This window comes from Doryrhamphus excisus, linkage group LG9 (genome assembly GCF_037039965.1).
Source record: "Doryrhamphus excisus strain RoL-2023G ecotype Guam linkage group LG9, RoL_Dexc_Guam_v1.1, whole genome shotgun sequence".
Lineage (NCBI taxonomy): Eukaryota > Metazoa > Chordata > Actinopteri > Syngnathiformes > Syngnathidae > Doryrhamphus > Doryrhamphus excisus.
In genome coordinates, this window is record NC_136365.1 from 15,710,177 (window position 1) to 15,728,934 (window position 18,758).

The 18,758-nt window shown below is 41.4% G+C and overlaps 2 long non-coding RNA genes across 2 annotated transcripts; one reads left to right on the forward strand and one right to left on the reverse strand.

Moving 5' to 3' along the window:
• Nucleotides 1–1,592: 1,592 nt before the first annotated feature.
• On the reverse strand, nucleotides 1,593–6,479 carry LOC144899819 (uncharacterized). Its single transcript, XR_013628129.1, has 3 exons — nucleotides 6,154–6,479; nucleotides 3,827–3,929; nucleotides 1,593–1,809 (listed from the first exon to the last, which is right to left on the reverse strand). It is a non-coding gene; the product is annotated as an uncharacterized LOC144899819 (long non-coding RNA).
• LOC131122530 (uncharacterized) lies at nucleotides 1,877–17,814 on the forward strand. The gene is made up of 3 exons (XR_009128627.2): nucleotides 1,877–2,476; nucleotides 8,238–8,423; nucleotides 17,622–17,814. It is a non-coding gene; the product is annotated as an uncharacterized LOC131122530 (long non-coding RNA).
• The last annotated feature ends 944 nt before the right edge of the window (nucleotides 17,815–18,758 follow it).

Here is an 18,758-nt window from a genome sequence, read left to right on the forward strand (position 1 = left end):
TGAAGAGCACCAAGATGGCTGCAGAGAGCATCCCGATGGCACAATGGTGGATGGTGGCCACCTTCTCCAGGGAGTGTATGCGCTCCTCCATAGCGGTGGTGTGGATGTAGTCATAGATGGAGGCCCCGATGCTCCAAACCGCCCACACGGCATCCACGACTGCCTTCATAGTTGGAGAGACCATCGAGCGGGGTCCCTGCAGCTGGGCAACAGCTGCATTCACTGCTTACCAGTTCCTTAATGACAGAGAAACTATTGAGTACACAATGTTAAAACATCTACTAACTAAATCATTTTGCTTAAACCTTCTGTATTTACTGTGAGTAAACCCTTTGCATTTCAACAACCGGTGCTTCTCAAATGGGGGGGGCTCAGCATGGTCCCGTCCCTTTGGGAACTGGACCATATGGCATGAGGCGAAATGTAAGAGGAAACTCAAGTATGTCTCCTCAAGACCTGGGCATCCTCGAGCGGGAAGGAGGGGTGCAGTGTGACATCCACCAGCTTAAGTGTTAGAATTAGTGCTTGCCTCAATATACCGCACCTCCCCAGTGCTAACAGCACTCATGCAGCCTCGGATCATGATGCTACCACCACCATGTCAGACTGTAGGTACCTATTATATTGTGGGGTCAGCAGCTATTTAAATCAAATCAACTTTATTTGTAGAGCACTTTCCCTGCAAGGACATGCAACACAAAGTGCTTTACAGAATTAAAAACAATTACAAAGAAAGCCCCTGCCTCCCACCCTCCATACTAGACACACACCCACCCACAATCACACACAGTAGGGAGACATGGCATTAGACGGTAATGGCTGTTTGTTGACTCATTACGGTACAGTGTATTGCTATGAACAAACATACTAAATACAGTACTTATTCAACTGTGTCAATTTAATGCTAATTAAATTGAAATAATGACTGTTTCTGAACACTACATAACTTTTTTTTTATTCTGGTCCACGTTAAAGAACTGACTGACATGATTTAGTTCAGTGAGACCTAGTTAACTAGTTCGGTTCTGAACAAGATCTCCAGCAACAGCTGATGGAACAACAAGCCTTGTATCGAGTTGGGTGGGAAGATTGGAATAAAGAGGTCCAAACTCACCGACAGGACACAAATACGAATGTGGTGACGAATATGATGAAGCACATTCGACTATATGGTTGCAGAAGTATCCTATAATGTTGTTTATTACATTGAAATACCGTCTGACTACTACTGTTAACTCGATGACAGCCGGCTACGTTAGCATCAAGCTAGCTTCAATCATACTCATCACTTCCGTTACCACATTTCAAGATAAGTTGACAGCACGTTCCGAGAACTACTAAGAAGTCAAGTCGTAACGCACTATTCGAAATATACCTAAGTGTATTTACCAAAAAAGTGTGTACAGATAAATACACTTTTACTTGAGCAATGAAGGGGGGTCGAAGTGAGAAAAGGGCCAAGGTAATATCTACTTCCGGTACTAGTGTTCGCATCTTTAGCACCAGTTTCACAAAAAGTGAAATGTAACGTTATGGGTAGAATAAAATTGCAAAAGAAAACGTAAAAATGAAACACAACGAGTATATCTTGACCAATAAATATTATGACAACCCAAAACATAATTTTGACCAACTCAAACAAGTTCACTTATATGTCAGCTATGCAATAATGTATCTCTGCCACAAGAGGGCGCGGCGCGCTACCATGCTGCTGTCCAGGGGAGGGGACCGGGGCGAGATGAACCCACGATGAAGCCTTCAGAGCCGCTGTGACACAACGCGGGGAACACCTTGACAGAGCCAAGCGCGCTGCAAAGAAATGTGTGCACTTTTAAGAACACACATTTACTCCTTGTGGTGCATTTGATAATTCCTCCTTTTTTTTCATTTGATTAATTGGGAATATAGGACCACGCGTGCTGCAACCCCCACCGCCCCCACACTTCTCAAGACGGAGTCCTATAATTGGAGAGGAGCCAGTGACGCGCTGAAAATAACCAGGTTACCACTTATCCGCTTTGGGGAGGGCCCAGCAGCTCCATATATCAGCTCCTTCTTTTCCAGCTGTTTGGGAATATCCTCGCTGCAGCATGTAGCACCACTACCACCTCTAGGCTTTCTCCGTCTGCCTTCTGCCGGGTTGGATCATGCTGACGGTGGCCTGGGTGAGGGTGTGCACCCGGGATCTCTCAGTAGGTGTGGGGGCTTTTTTTTTTTTTTTTTAAAGGGAGGATGGAGGACACTGTTGCGTGTGGACAGTGGTGAGGGAAATATGCACAAGAAGCTTCGCCCTCCCCCACCCTAAAAAGGATAATGTTGCTTAATTCGGAATGTGATCAGATGTGACTTTGGGGGCGGCGGCAGAGGATGGACGGGGAAGTTTGAACTTGCAGATGACATCTTCTGCAGAGAGCCAGACAAGCAGGCAGACACTACAAGGCTACCGTGGATGCTGCTGTTTGCCACCTGCATGCAGGTAACGCCATTGAGGCTTGACTGGGTATGTATCACTTGTGTAGAATTGTTGTTTGGAGGTAAGCTACACTTCCTTGAATGGAAGACCACTGTTTATGTGTTAGGAGCTGGGTCTTTGCGGGCAAGGTGAGTCCTCCATCTATTCAACTGGCCTACAAAGTCCCAGTTTCTGGCTCATGTCAACAGCAAGATACAGGACACGTTTGCACAAATCCAAAATATGCTGATGGAAGATATGATCAAAGTAGTAAGATGGTCTAAAAACTGTAAAACGGCACCGATTCACAACACACATCAATAAAAGTGGGCAGTATGCATAACTAAAACAAAAAATGCATTATGATTTTTCCAACTTATACAAAAAGACTTCATTGGACAGTCATGTTTGTACCAGCCAACCTCCAAAATGGTGCTACTATCAAATTATAACCTAATGATGTCTCGAAATAAGGCGTTTAGAATTGACAACCCAGTAGGTCAATCAGTGTTGCCCAAAAGAAGGCTAAAGAAGCTAAACCTTTGTCATACATTATTGTGGAAAAAAACAAAAACAAACAGGTGAGACGTGCCGTTTTTATGAGTAACATGTTTTTACTGTGGTTTTAAAGTGAGTGATGCCAAGATTAGTAGAATTAAAAAGAAAGTGGGGGTCCAAAGTTTTGCCTAGAAAGCCTCCAAATTTTGTAAAAGCTCCATTACATCCAACAGGTGGAGAAGAAGTTGCGATGGAGGCCCGTTTCTATATCTGTCCTGACCCTGGCGTGCCGGACATACTTGACTAATGAATTTAGCATCCTGACACTAGATGCTTTATGTAATTAATAGAGGAGGCAAAAGGGGGGGGGGGGTGGTTGGTGGGTAGTGCGTAATGGCATCTCCGTGCTGCAAGTGACATGTAGGTAAGACTTTTGCTAACGTGTGGTATTCTTATATAAAAGGAAAAAAAAGGCTGCAGGATTATTAAAATGAAGGGTTGTGAAAACACTTTGCAATTAAAAGCTTTGGGCTATTTATGGTAATATAATGTTTCTTTATAAGTATAAACTTTAAAGTGCAAAGAACCATATTTGGCAAGGTCACAGGAAACAGGATTTCTCTCAGCCAATCAGTGAAGAAATTTAATGATCATAATGAGTAATAGCGATCCTGTAATTAAAGTATCTTACACTGCTGTGGTACCTCGGTTTTTGTTATTAATCCGTTCCAAAAGGTCAGTTGAAAAGCGAATCGTACAAAACCAGATCGATTTCTCTTCTAAAAGAAATAATGTCAATTTAATTCATCCGTTCCGGACACAAAGATGTAAACACAAAAGACATTTTATAGAAAACAACTATAGTTTTACATTTACCTTTACTCATGTTGGCTGAGTCGAGGAGGAGGAGTAGGGGAAGAGAGTGTTTGTCACCTTCCTTTATCAACTTTCTTTGGCCCCATGGTGGGTTATTTTGACACTGTATTCAATAATAAAAGCACAGGCATGTGTCAGTTAGCAAAAAACTACAGAGTTAACCAGTGATGATGTCATAGAGTGCTGCTGGTGGGAGTTTTGAGCATGCTACCAGGGACATTTTGTTATAACGACACATTATGAACACATTTGGACTTAACTTGGTATTAACAACACAACAAGGCTGAGTCACCAACGTGTGGGATTCTTCATTGAGACAGCAAACGATTCCGTGGTATGATACACGGTCATACAGAAGTGCAATGTTACGATAACCTAGACTGTGTATGAAAACAGAGATATCCTTTAGGCAATAATTGTCGCCGAGAACCGAACCCTACGAGAAAACCAGGGTGTACAAAAACCAAGGTACAACTGTAATATTATACATATATAATATTGCACATAACAAACTAGTCTGTTTGCCATTTACTGTATTGTTCAGCAAAATCAAGTGCCCAAACAAAGCATCCTACATGTTGTTGACTCACTGTCCGTGCATTTTTTAAAAATTGAGTCTAACTACGAAATAGCCAGCCATGGGGCCAGAAAAAAAAGCTATGGTGGTGGGCTGCATGGGAGGTCGAACTGCCGCCACTGTGTTGTGCCACTGCTGCGTCTGCAAATTTTTTTATTATGACAAATAACCAGCAGAACATGAACCGAGAACATTGCAAACCTTCTAATTTAATGGCAAAGTTGCCGAGAGCACTTAGAGTCTCTAAAACAGGGGTCTCAAACTCAATTTACTTGGGGGCCACTGGAGCTCAGGTCTGGGTGAGACTGGGCTGCATCAGGTTTTAAAAAAAAAACAAAAACAAAAAACGCATTTATTAAAAACAAAAAAATAAAAAAAACTTTGCTTTGGTTCCAATTTTCTACAAGAAAAGCTCTGATAAAACATTCCACTGTTCTCAAATATCTTACTTTTTATTTTTCTACACAAAATAAGATGAAAAATAAATAAACAAATCAAGAATAAAGAAAATCAATCAATCAGTAATAAATAAATAAATAAATATAATAATAATAATAAAACGGCAAATAATACAAACTTAAGAAACCACATATAGTTGGTGGGTAGACAAATTATTTTTTTCAGATTAAAATGAACAAAGCATTATTAGAGCCCTGTAGACATGACAAAACACGACTATAGTCACATTTATACTTTTTTATTTACAACATATTGCGCAACTGCAGGGTCTTGAGACACATGCTAACTCGCAAACTAGAGAGCTAGCGACCTAAACGGTAGCCTTCAAGTTATTTCCTTTAAACTTAAATAGACAAAAACTTACCACTTCCACACGGATAGGGAGGATAACTATTAACAGTTATTTAACCTTTAACATGAACATTAATCAAACAGCATCCATATCAAACTTGCGCGGGCCGCACTAACATTAAACTTTCATATCAAGGCGGGGGCCTCAAACTAGTGTCCTGCGGGCCACATTTGGCCCACGGGCCGTGTGTTTGAGACCCCTGCTCTAAAATGATGAGCCTGACCTATATAGTACAATAGTACTACTATATGTGACGAGTACAGCAATACAAACGTGTTCTACTATTTGACACAAACCGAACCGACATCGATGTTATAATACAATAACAATGTGTGAAGTGCATCATTGGGTTGCCTCCTAAGGTGCGATGGCACAAGCATAGAGGACAGATGAGACCAATTGGGTCAAAAGTGCAGCAGAAGTGAAGTGGGTCAGTGTGAGGGTGCTAAGGGAGGTCCCCTGCACTGGAACCAGCCTGTTTTGAATAAGAAGTGCGCCCATAGTTTGCTCATTGAAATGACAAAGATATCATATGAAACAGAGTGAGCTCACATTGTTCAGAGCCATCTAGCTAACATCTTCATTTTCCTCCGACTGCTCCTGTCTCATATTCGTTGTAGACTTACTTTAAATAGACTCCCACACCCCCCCACCACCCCAACTCCCCAACCCCCAAGTTGTTTTCTGTCTAAGGCCGCCTCGTTTGCTCCAACGCCTCGCAACAACCAAGTCACGTCCAGGAGAAGCGCTGAGATAAAAGCTTTGTTTAACTTTTCCCCGTGAAAGCTGAACTTCTAATGAACAGGCCAAGCGTTCCTTCCCTGAGCCCCCCCCCCCCACTCCCCATCGCCCCCGTCCCCAACAGCGCTGCACACACCAATAAACCTCCACAAGATATACACAATTCGTAAATACCTCAAACGACATGACCAGGCTTACCTTAAAAGAGGTCAACATGCCGCAGCCGTGTCTTGCAGACACCAAAGTTGTAAGGCCTCCCCCCTGAGGGGGCCGGGAAGTGTGGGGTAGTGTGATGGGAACACTCTAGTTAAGCCAGGCAGGGAGAGAAAAGGCAGCAAGAAAAGTGAGGGACTTTTAGGGGCAGCTGTGTTTTATTAACCCAGTCATAATGCCCCTAAAAATCCTTATTGCTCTTGCAATGGTCAACAAAAGCGTTCAACAACAACCTGTTGCTGCTACCACCATTCCGTGTAGCTTGGAAATGTTTCTACGAAACACAGACGACGCTCTGCCTGGCGGGAGGTTTGCTCTCCAACTTGCACAACATGTTTGCTGATGTTGATTAGCGAGGTGGAAAATGTTCACAACTCTTATCTGGGAGCCGCGCACTCGCAATGAAAATCATCTCCCCAGCTAACAATCTCAGTGCTTGACACGTGAATAACGCTGCTGTTGCTTATTTGAGTCTTACTCAGCCATGCAAATGTCTTCTTTGTCATGTGTTTGACTGAAAAAGACAAGGATAGGACAGGTAGTGGGGTAAATAATCGCGGCTGGAGTGCTCGGTACAAGTCGGTTGGAATAGAAGGAGGCAGAGGGGAGTGCTAGGACTCATAAACAAGGAGACATCTTGACAGGCAGCAGACGAGCGTGCTGGCAGAGACAGGACAGCAGCTGTACAGAGACAGAAAATGGCAACCAAAGATGGAAAGGCATAAGGATTGCAGACTACAATCATGCTCCGCCATTGTACGTTTTCCTTGGTGCTCAGTCTGAATCAATCGCTATGGAACATCAAACATCGATTTAAATCCTGTAGGCTTAGAAATGCACCGATCCGAATTTTTTTCCATTCCCGATCCGATACCGATACTTGAATTTAGGTATCTGCTGATACCGTTCATGTCACCGTTCAACAAGAAGTTGGTCGACCAACAATTGCAATATGTGAGCGACAACCAGGTGGAACCAATATCAGCAAAGCTAGCTAGAATATCAGTGAACGCAGCTGACTCAACACATGCAGCATGACCGGTGTGATGCGTTCGCAGCTTCACATAGTTAGACAACATAGAAATCATAACATTGCACATAACTTCCATGTCGCTAAATCATCATTATTGTTGATTTCATACGAGGCTGTAATGAGCTCCTTTTTACAGGCCGGTGTGATATTGTCGTGACGCGGGAGTTTGTGTTAAGCGTTTGGGGTGTCCAACTGTTTTGTGTGGACGTGAGCTTTCAAAACTTCACACCCCCTGTAACGGCGTAAAATACGCTTTCACACAGCTATTACTACCTCTAAAGTCTGCCAATTAGTGGGTAAAAAAGGCACACCATTACTGGCTTTAACAGGCAGTGTGAAAACGGCTTGTGTTTACCTCGGCAACGGAATTGTAATGCATGCTGACATTAGCAAAACATACAGCACAAACTCTGAATATTTTTTAATTTTTTTTATGGCACTTTTCTGTGATTGGCTGGTGACCAGTCAAGGGTGTACCCAAAGTCAGCTGGGATAGGCTCCAGCAGACCCTCTGCAACCTCCTGGTGAGGATAAGAAGTATAGAAAATGGATGGATGAATATACTTATTTATTTTTTGGGTAGAAAAGGTTCATTCATTCATTCATTTTCTACCGCTTATCCTCACGAGGGTCGCGGGGGTGCTGGAGTCTATCCCAGCTGTCTTCGGGCGAGAGGCGGGGTACACCCTGGACTGGTGGCCAGCCAATCACAGGGCACATATAGACAAACAACCATTCACACTCACATTCATACCTATGGACAATTTGGAGTCACCAATTAACCTAGTATGTTTTTGGAGTACCCAGAGAAAACACGCAGGCAAACTCCACACAGAAATGGCCGAGGGTGGAATTGAACTCGGGTGTCCTAGCTGTGAGGGGTAGAAAAGGTTTTTAAAGTAAAATAAAAGTAGATAGATATTTAAAGCTTTGTCTTTAAATACAAAGTGTTGTGTTAGCATCAACATTTCAGCTGTATCTCATTGTGCCATTTACTCTATTTTTACCATTTTTGCTGTTTTTTTAATTTCTGCAGTGATGCAATGACAAATGAGCCACAGTCTGCAGATGGCCCCTGGGACGCATTTTGGATTTTCGCCGGGGCGGGGCTTCCGTTCTATGAGCGAACTACAACTCTTTTTGTCTTGCTGGCGTGAGCGAGCGATGGCGATTGAGGGCCTGCGTTACGACAATCGGTTCTAAGGAGCAGCATATTTTGGAGGTGCACATCTTTCTTTTAAGCCTAACATTGAAACTGTTTTTTACAAAGTTTCACTCAATTCAGTTTTACCTTGAATCCTTGAGAAATGCTATTAAAAGCTATGCCTGTTTAAAGTAAAAAAGCACTATTGCAGAACACGAGGCGTGCTGCAGGCTGTTTAAGTTCTTCCTTTAGGAGAGCAGAATATTGTTGCAAAGTTTGAACATGGTATTTTTTTTTATTGTCTCTGGAGTAGTGGTGGATGATACTAGATTTTTTTTAATTTTTATTTGATACTTAGTATACGTTATCACATGGTTTGTCTGGTATCAGGCCAGGTATCACGCCCCTTCGGTCTCGGGCTGATACTGACACTTGGGGGCATGATACCTGGCCTGATACCAGACAAACCATGTTATTGTCACATACTATTTAATCATGAGCTTATTATCACGTACTATTTAATCAAAAGACCATTTTGTTTCCAGAAAATGTTCAGTTTATTACATGTATTTTATCTAAACAGTGTAAACACAATAATTGCAAAAATATTTCAACAATAATATTTTATCAACAGTCTTATCTTATCAATGTCTGACAAAAAGTTCCATTAATCAAGTTTGGGTTTTTTGGTGGCTGGAGAAGCACTAGGAATATTTATAGTGTGTGTTCACGCTTGTGCGCTGTTCTCTGATTGGTTGTTTCACGGGCACGATACCAGAGCAGCACGCTCTGAGTGGACAGCTACAGGGGGCTGATACTGGACATGGTTAAACTCTATATTTTATCAGTATCACTGCCCTGGGCTTTGACACAGTATCATTTCGGCCTTTTCCCGTATCATTCATGGGCGGTTTCTAGGGTACAGGGCCAATTAATACTGTAGTATGTGATAAAATACCTTTTTCTTCATATCAATTTGGCACCACGTTAACGTGTATATTTATAACATATTAAACTCAACAAAATATTCAGCCATGTAATGTGCAATGTTGATATATCAGTATCAGTATTGGACAGTGGTATGGGGACATCCCTGCTGGAAATGATCCTTGATTCCAAAGTGAGTCACCCGGTGATCATTTGCCAGTTTTAGAGTGAGAGCAACGTGAGTCCAAGACCGTTGGTAGACTGATTTGTGCAGCAGGACTGGGTGTGTTTTGGTGTGGTGATCTGTCATAGCTTTGGTGAATGAGTCATTAAAAGTTATTCTGTCGAGCCACCCCCCTCCAACCCCCACTACCACTTGAACGGCTCGATTATTTGGGGATTGGAAGAATCCACCGACAACAGAGAGAAGGAGCGAGGGAAAGTGAGGAGGATGACTCAGGGCCATGAAGCACATGGTGATGGAGAAGGGAGGAAGGAATTACTCATCAGAGCATGTGGAATCTCATACGGCTATCACAGGACTGACCGTGTGTTTCCCCCATGGCGGCGTCTCAGCCGCCAAGCAGTCCCTCCACCGTGTCATCTCTCTCCCAAATGAAGCAGTGAGCGAAGGTGTAGCTTATCGTTGTAGGGCTTCCAGTTACACAGGGAGCATTCTATCTAGCTTCGTTGCTCCTATTTCACTCAGCTCCAGGCATCACACTTGTGATCCTTTGTACATAACTGACTTTTTATATCGTGATATCAAAAGCCAGTCACATTGTGACGCTCCCCCAAACCCCTTCAGGTCAAAGACAGTTTATTATATTATCTTCAAATATCGTTTCCCAGCTTAAGTGTAGTTGTAAATCAAAAGATGACGTGTATTTGCTGTATAAACATTGTGCAGACGGTCCCTGTCTGCTTGTATTTAGCTTTTGTTGCAAGTTGGTGCAGGTTGCTCTTCTCCTGCCGCTAATTAGGCAACACTGACAAAATATTTAAGAAAAGCAAGAACTGAAAGCCGCTTGATCAGAGCAACAAAACTTACTAACCGAGTGTATGTCAGTGTAAATATGCAATTTGCAATTAGTGGAAAGCACTAGTTATGCGAAGAGGTTGTTGGGTGCGTAAGGGCAACCCTGGAAGAATCACTCTCAGCAAAAAAACTACTGAAAAAAAACTACCCTGCTACAACCAGTGTATAATTTCACTGATTGTATTACTCAAGTTTCATACTTGACTAATTAATGACGAATAGTTTGACTAATAGTTTCATACTTTGCACTTTCCTTTGTTCTCTAAAGCAGTCGTCAGGTGTGCCGTGAGGAATTATTCAATATCACTTTTTTAATTAACATGTATCAATAATTTTCTGCAAATATGTCATTGTCGCGTGTCATTGGTGTAAAGACTGGCAGAGCAATGCAATATTTGTCCGTGTGGCAACACGTAGCTGATTGCCTCGTTCCTCTAATAGACTTAGTGATGCACGTGAGAGGTAGTGGTGACATTTTGTAACATTGTTGTTTAAATTAGTATGCGGATCAAAAGGATCTGCTGTGGTGAGTCCGTAATCAGGAAAAAGCTGAAAGAAGCAAATAACGTTGGTTATTGGTGTGCCGCAAAATTTTTCCAACGTAAAAAACGTGCTGTGGCTCAAAAAAGGTTGAAAAACACTGCTCTAAAGGATGTTTGTGCCACATAGAAATGTGCAATCCATCCATACATTTTCGATACCGCTTATTCCCATTAGGGTCGCAGGCATGCTGGAGCCTATCCCAGCTGTCTTCGGGCGAGAGGCGGGGTACACCCTGGACTGGTCGCCAGCCAATCACAGGGCACATATAGACAAACAACCATTCACACTCACATTCATACCTATGGACAATTTGGAGTCGCCAATTAACCTAGCATGTTTTTGGAATGTGGGAGGAAACCGGAGTACCCGGATTAAACCCATGCACAGGGAGAACATGCAAGCGGGGAATCGAACTCGGGTCTATAGGAATGTGCAACTTTCCAAATTGTATGCTGTTGACAGTATGAGGACATTTTATTGCCTGTTGTTGAGATAACAACAACAGTAACTAACTCAGTATTCAATTACTCAAAATCACTCTAAAAAATAACTGTTAGTGGGCCCTTTTGGTCTCTTTCTTTGTCTTGGTGGGTGAAGGCGGGGCTGGTAGCATACACACAGAGTGCAGAAGAGTGTAACGTTGTTGCAATTAAATGAGTACAATTCAATATATTGTCGTGCATCATGACACCCCTCATATATATATATATGTGGTTATTTAGAGCAGTGTTTCTCAAATAGTGGGACGGGCACACTTTGCGGGACATGGTGAACTGTCGGCACGGAGGACTTTCAATATTAGTGGAGACCTGTGAATATTCATTCATTCATTCATTTATTTTCTACTGCTTATCCTCACAAGGATCGCGGGGGGTGCTGGAGCCTATCCCAGCTGTCTTCGGGCAAGAGGCGGGGTACACCCTGGACTGGTCGCCAGCCAATCACAGGGCACATATAGACAAACAACCATTCACACTCACATTCATACCTATGGACAATTTGGAGTCGCCAATTAACCTAGCATGTTTTTGGAATGTGGGAGGAAACCGGAGTACCCGGAGAAAACCCACACATGCACAGGGAGAACATGCAAACTCCACACAGAGATGGCCGAGGGTGGAATTGAACCCTGGTCTCCTAGCTGTGAGGACCTGTGAACATGTATGAATTAATAGAACTCAGCATGCAATTTGGCTTGAATATATAAATATGCTTCTGTGCTTCACTGCTCTCTATTTTCGAGTTTCAGTCTGTACAGTACAGATAACTAAATAGATATGATCAGTTTCACTATTTCAATTCGGGGGCCGGCATGTACATGCATGTACAATTCAGTGATATAGCATGGTGGACTGGCTCGCCAGGTGAAGGGACACACCCATAAGGTGAGTTTAACCCAGGTTGCCGTTGTCAAAGGGTGTAGGCTGACAGCTTACCAACACTCAGTAAACCACTTGAATCCAACGAGCAAACAATGCAAACAAAAGCTAGAAGGCGAGGAAAGGTGGATTGGACCTGACACAGCGACTAGTATGAACATTTCTACCGGTTTCTCTGCTCTCTTCTGGTTTTTATGACTACTTCAAGTAAACACACAGGAGTGTATTAAACTGTCACATATCCATCCATCCATTTTCGATGCCGCTTGTCGTCAACAGGGTTGTTTGTGCGAGTATGATGGAGCCTGGAGTAGTGATAAAAAAAATGGCCATCGCAGTACATGCTCCTTTTAGGGCAAGCCTACACCCCCTGTGATGCAACACCCCTTAAATGTATACATGTATGATTTCATCTGCATTTGTGCGTTACACATATCACTATATTGACAGTTACTATGGTACCGATTATATCATTGTATGGTCATATCATCTCGTACTTCGGTATGTGACAAAAATAAAATAAAAATAAAAAAACTGAAACTATATTATGAAAGCAGGAAGTGAACAAATGTAACAGTTACTGATTGTAAAAGTACCAGATGGAGGGGTAGGATTTAATAAGCTTTGCTTCTTCCTACTCCTTTTGGACATGTGGAACTGTGAACTGATTATGTGATGCATTCAATTGTAATCTAATGCATGTTCAAATGAAATAAAACCATTACCATTACTATTTAGACTCAAGAATAAATTATGGAAATTTGCTTAACACGTCTGGACTGATTTTCAGTAATTCTCTCGTGACTTACAACCCCCAAAAATGCTCATCAGGCATAGTTAGATTTAGAAACACTTAAGCAATGTACAGTGGAACCTGAACACAATTCGTTCTGTGTTGCTGGTTGACTTCCAAGTGGTTCTAATTTTAAAATAATTCCCATAGGAAATGATTTAGTGAAGCAGGCTGACAATTTAGATGCATTTCACAAATACAGTATGTGGTCTTGCGGTGGCCACAACCGCCTCGAAGCCTTCATGCACACAAACATACAACCACCGGCTACAATAATGAAGGATCCTGTATGGAATAACAGTCCATGAACTATATCAAAAATGATGCAGTTCCAAATATAATAATGTGCAGTATAAATTGCCGCTGTCAGAAAGTGTTTTTTTAATTGTGGTTGCAGATTGAAATGGTGTCTAACTGAGACTTGTTTGCAGTATATTGGTTTACATTATCTATAGGACTTCTGTACAATGGTTACCATCCGAGATACCCGCTTTACACATACGTACAGTAATAAGTTGTTACGTACTGTACATGAACGATGTGCATTGGTTGCCTGTTCGCTTTAGGATTGATTTTATTGTTTGTTTTTAAGGCGTTGAATAGGCTAGCCCCCAAATACATCTCGGACCTCATCCAAATTTACTCTCCAGCACGGTCACTTAAGTCCGAGGGCCAGCTTGTGGTGCCCAATACAAGACTTAAGACCAGGGGAGACCGAACCCACTTTTATTCTCTGGCTTTTAACTCTGAGTGAGTCGTATGGTCCTGTGTCTTTTAGTTCTTTATTTTTTATTTTAATTGGTTTTATTTTTTATACTTTTATTGCTTTGCTTTTTGTTTTTAATATTTTAATATCTATTTTAGTATTTTACTTCTTATTTTTATTTATCTTTTAGTTTTGGATTAAATTCGATTTGTACCTTTATTTATTTTATTTTATTTTTACTTTTTATTTTACTAGTCTGTGCAGCACTTTGGAAACTCTGTTTATAAAATGTGCTATATCAATAAAGTGGATTAGATTGGATGTATTATTATGCTGTACATTTTATGTTTAATTATTACCTATTTATAAGTTGTCACCAACTTAGGGTCAATTAAATTGGTTTTCTTTAAAAAGAAAGGTCGAGTGGTTAGCGCGCAGACCTCACAGCTAGGAGACCAGGGTTCAATTCCACCCTCGGCCATCTCTGTGTGGAGTTTGCATGCACTCCGGTTTCCTCCCACATTCCAAAAACATGCTAGGTTAATTAGCGACTCCAAATTGTCCATAGGTATGAATGTGAGTGTGAATGGTTGTTTGTCTATATGTGCCCTGTGATTGGCTGGCCACCAGTCCAGGGTGTACCCCGCCTCTCGCCCGAAGACAGCTGGGATAGGCTCCAGCACCCTCCGTGACCCTCGTGAGGAAAAGCGGTAGAAAATGAATGAATTAATACATAAATAATACAAAAATAATAATTATAAAAATTATTTCAAAAAATGTATATATATATATAAAAATAATGTTCTTCAAAAGAAAAACACAAATGGGGAAAAAATTTGAGAGACTGTGAATGTTGAATCACAAATAGGCGGAGAGCCATTGTATTCGAAATGGGTTTGTCCTTGTGAAAAGTGGTTTTACCAGTGTAAACATCCACATAGCAGGCCCGGGGTGACGCGGTGCAGCTACGTTTTGGTGTTTCAGTCTACATAAACATGTCATATGACCCTCAGCTATACGTGTAGCAAGTCAGGCGTCGGGCCTTGTGTACACACAAACCTATAAGGAATGCCAGGCTGCTGTCGGCCATTGTGTCTTTCTGCACCGGTTGAGTTCAATCAGCAGTGCGCCTGATCCTCCTGTTTATCTTAGTGATTATGTTTGCACTTCATATTTACTGTATCCACATTTGCATTGTGTGAAACTATTCCACTAATGTAGAACCTCCAAGTGGAGATGTGCTCCCTTTGCCTGAGTTTAAGTGCCTCCTTTCTTCTGCGTCCGCCAAGCATCCAACTGAGCCACTTTGCTTTCCAGTTGTTTTCCGGCAATTTGCGCTCGGCAACGCATATATTGGCACATCTCAACCTCCTCCTTTTGCATTGCAAAATCCATTGGAGGCTGAACTCCAACGTAGTTTCTATGTGTTGTGTAAGCGTGCAGCTCCACGGGGCGATTGGCAGATGTGTGTTCAGTGCCGCAGATACAGTCACGAGCTTGTGTACAGAGTCAGAAAAATGAAAGTGGGTGTTTGCTTTGGCAGCGAGATGCTTTGCCAAAAGAGGCCTGTCGGGCTGCCAAAGCTCGCCAAACAAACCCGAAGCAAGCGGTGAGTCTTTTATGCTTCCAGCCTCTTCACTGGCATGAAAAGGTGGCCATGTTGCTCCCATCACACAGAGAGGGCAGTTTGGGTCTCTGTTGCAAAAATACAAAAAAAGTGGGCTTTTTTTTTCCAGTAACATTGTAGCTAATCAAGGCTAGGACTGAACCCCATGGCTCACTTGAAGGCCCTCTAGTTCAGAGGGTCTTTGTGCCAAGCTTGGCTCTGAAGATATTACTAAACAAAAGGAAAAAAGGGAAAACCCATTTAAAGCAAACATCTTCTTCCACTGGAAGAATATGTGTTTCTCGCTTCTATTATGGAAGTTATTCAAGCCTCTTGGAAAACATCAGCTGCTTAGCTGCTTTGCTCGGCCTTGGGAGTTTCTATAATCACATTCAGTGGCTGCCGGGACAGTTGTGTTGTTGTACTTTTCATACTTTCGTCTTGTAGATTGACACAATCTGTGTAAACAGGAACTAATTGGTGTTGTGTATGTTTATGTGTTGGGATCTGCTTTGGGAAAACACAAATAGTAAGGATGTGCCATAATTGGCATAAAAATGACATATCTGATCCTGATTTCTGATTTCTTTCGCTGCCCTAACACTCTGGAATTCTTTGCCCCATTCGCTCCGTGCTTGCCCCGACCTTCCCAGTTTTAAAAAACAACTAAAAACCCACCTTTTTAAATCTGTTTTTAATGTCTAACTTTTTATACCTGACTGCTGTGCCCCACTTTTACCCATTTTTTTGCTGTGTATAAACCAATGAATCTTGTATTTGAATGTATCTTTTACTCTGTTTACTTGCTTTTATTCAATTCCATTTTTCTGTAAAGCGTCTTTGAATATTTTGAAAAGCACTATACAAATAAAATGTATTATTATTATTCTGTCGCTACTGGTAGTGTGTGGATGCACCATGCGACGCAGAACAATGAAGCTTGCATTGTTCTTTAATGGATGTTTGTGCCACATAGAAATGTGCAGCTTTTCCAAATTGATTGTAAGAGGCCTTGTTATATTTTATAATTAGGACCGTCAAATGGTTACATTTTTTAATCAAATTAATCACGGTTAATTAATTAATTAATCACAATTAATCACCCTCATACACTATGTCTGAAATACACCCATTTTACTGATAAATGACTATTGCCTGTTGGATTATAGATACAGTATACGTATGTAATAACAGCACCAAATTAAGACATGGCACAAATGTCTGTAAATCTAACTAACACTGGTTTCTTTAATAGCAGAATATTTCAATCAGACTTCAATTGTGTTATTTTGAGCAATGAGTTGCGTTCAAAGACACCGGTGTTCAAATCGCACTGCTGTTGATGTTTTCCGATCAGAATAAAGTTATAAAAGAACGTCAGAATACGTGACAGTGGGTAGCTACGCTGGGCTACATGAGATTGGCTCTATGAGAACGGGATTACTAATTTTATTTAATTTAGACAATGTTAATTTAAATTGCTCCTCAGGAGGCTACACTCTTCTGCACTCTGTGGGTATCCTACCACCCACGCTTTCACCCATCTAGACAAAAGAGCTCACTCCGTTCATGTCATTGTTCTATTGAACAAATACTCCAATGCTGAAAGCAATACACAGTGATCTCTCTTCCAGGAATACCGACATGCAGTATATTTAGACCAGTAGAATTATCCAGTTGAATTTCATTCAGTGTGACTAAATAATTCATTATGGTCCCAGGTCTAGTGGCGTGACATTTTTTTCTCAGAGAAATGTTTGAATCTTGTGAGATTGAATCTTGTGACACCCCTGATATGGCAGCATTTATTTGTTAAATGCATACAGTAGCATCACAGTTAATGAAGAATAATGTGTTCATTCATTACACGGGATGTGACCTGACTTTAGCGTGAGGGAAGAGCGGCTGCCTAGTTAGCTTTCAGTAAGAAAGCCACTATGAAATATCTTTGAAATAGAGTTCATCTCTTCCAACGGCCACCATTGTAAAAAACACATATTGACTGTACAGCCAATTTTTAATTAACTTGCCAGTCATTGTCTTAAATGTGTAAAAAAGTGTAAAAAGAAGTTAACCACTGTTGATAGTGAAACAATACAACGCTCTACCTTTGATAACAAATGACAACGTGTATGTAGATGTTCCTCAGTACCCACTCACCTGCCTGCTGGCCACAACCAGTCTGTGTCGTATTGTTACACAGTTTGCGTGCCAAGACCCCGTCCTGCTTGAATGCTACGCTAGTTTTTTGCCACTTTGCTCATCAAGCCTCTCTTTGTCCAGGTGATCCAGCCAGTCTGCCAACCCCTTTGGAGCCACACATTCCAAATACACAACTCTCAAGCTACTACGCGGCTCCATTTTACACGGATCGCACTTGTACTGCACAACTCTTACTAGTCACATACAGTAAGTGTAAAAAGAAGTTAATCCCTGTTAATGATTTAAAAACAAACTTGTACAGTGGTGTGAAAAAGTGTTTTCCCCCTTCCTGATTTCTTATTTTTTGCATATTTGTCACATATCATATTTTAAATAGACAATTACAGCACAACTGAACACAAAATGATGTTTTTAGATGAAACATTTCATTATTAAGGAAGAAAAATTATCCAAATCTACATGTCCCCATGTGCAAAAAGTGATTCATCTCGTGAAAATGAAATTGCGATCTATCAGTATGGAAAAGGTTATAAAGACATTTCTAAAGCTTTGGGACTCCAGCAAAACACAGTGAGAGCCATTATCCACAAAAGGTGAAAACATGGAACAGTGATGAACCTTCCCGGGAGTGATTAGCCAACCAATATTACGCCAAGAGAGTATTGATGACTCATCCACAAGGTCACAAAAGACCCCACAACAACATTCAAAGAACTGCAGGCCTCACTTGCCTCAGTTAGGGTCTGTGTTCATGACTCCAACATAAGACACTGGTGAAAAACAGCTTGCATGGCAAAGTACAAAAGAACAAACTACTGCTCAACCCCCCCCCCCCCCCCAAAAAAAAAACAAAAACAGAAAACATACAGATAATCCACAAAACCTTTGGGGAACAAAGGTTGAAGGTGTGTGTCCTATTACATCTGGCGTAAAAGTAATGCCGCATTTCAGAGAAACATTATACCAACAGTAAAATATGGTGGTGGTAGTATGATGGTCTGGGGCTAATTGCAAGTTATCGCAAACACTTGATTGCAGTTCTTGCTGCTAAGGGTGGCCCAACCAGTTAGGATATTTCTTCTCCCCTAATAATAAAACGTTTCATTTAAAAACTGCATTTTGTGTTCAGTTGTGTTGTCATTGTCTAATACCTAAATTTGTGTGCCAAACATGCAAAAAATATATATATATTTTTTTACACCATTGTATGCTAATGCTGAAGTTTGTTTACTTCCCATCACTTTTCTTTTCATGTCT